This window comes from Gekko japonicus, unplaced genomic scaffold (assembly GCF_001447785.1).
Source record: "Gekko japonicus isolate JY-2015 unplaced genomic scaffold, Gekko_japonicus_V1.1 scaffold1922, whole genome shotgun sequence".
Taxonomy (NCBI): Eukaryota; Metazoa; Chordata; class Lepidosauria; order Squamata; family Gekkonidae; genus Gekko; species Gekko japonicus.
In genome coordinates, this window is record NW_015173194.1 from 234,358 (window position 1) to 235,584 (window position 1,227).

The following is a 1,227-nucleotide window of genomic DNA, read 5'->3' on the forward strand; positions in this document are numbered from 1 at the left end:
CGCTATTTCCATCAACACCACCTGATTAAAAGGTGGTGTGGCCTTATGACACACTTCCGGTGATGTCAGGGGGTGTGGCATATGCTAATGAGTTATGCTAATGAGTCCCCCTAGCTCTTTTTCTACGAAACGACCCCTGGGTAGAGGATTTTGTCAGGGGCTGGGAAATGCTGGACGTGACATCAAATTGCCTGTGTTCTTCTGATCCCCAAATCCTGTGCCCCTGTGGGAGGGGCTGACAAGAGCCATGTTGGAGACAGCTGTGTGCATGAGAGGATACAAAAGGAATCAGTAAAGGGTCCTGTGTCCTGTGACACTGCTGCTGGAGTGAATGTGGAGACCCGGGTTGCCAACTCTGGGTCAGGAAATCCCTGGATATTTGAGGGTGGCATTTGGGGAGGGGAGGAAACTCTGAGGGTGTCATGCTGGCTGTCGTTTCCACCCTCCAAAGCATCCCCTTTTCTCCCGGGGAGGTGATCTCTGCAGTCTGGAGATCAGGTGTAACTCAGGGGGATCTCCAGGCCTTACCTGGAGGCTGGCAACCCTTGGACTTAGCCTCTGGCTTTGCCACCAGGCCAGTTTCTGGGTGGTTTGCCTCTGCTATGTGGCCGGGAACTCCCGCTTTGGATGAGGGGCTGTCTGACGGCGAGCGCAGGGCTCCTACCTACCTGTGACCCAGGATGGATTTCAAGTTCACAGAGGAGGACACTTTGGAGTGGTTCTGAAGCTGGCAGCTGTGGGCATTGGAGCTCTTTTTGCTGGCAGGTGTGAAAAAGCCCCCAGACCTCTGGTGTGCGAACGGCTCTGCTACCCATTGATATGATATCGTCTCCATAGTGACACAGCCATAGTTATAGGAACTCGGCTAACTGGCCTATTTTGGAGGCTCCCCAAGGACTGCTCCCTGGTAGACGGCAGCTACCACTCCTGGTAGTCTGAAGCGGCACTCGTTGGTTCATCTCCCTCCCCATGATGTCATCTTGGGTGTTGCCCATAACAACCAAAGTAGTGCTTAGCAGCAGGCTTCGGGCCTACTCACGGCCAGCCAGATCCCCGTTTTTGCTGTGTCTCCACCCTCAGTTTCCTCTTCTACCTCTCCGCAGCCAAGTTTTGAAGTCGCTGACGCCGTCCTTCAAAACTGATAACTGTGCTATGGGATTAATGGCTTTATATGGGGTGAAGACGCTGAACTGCAGACTGGAAGGTCGGTAGTTCAGCAGTTTGAGA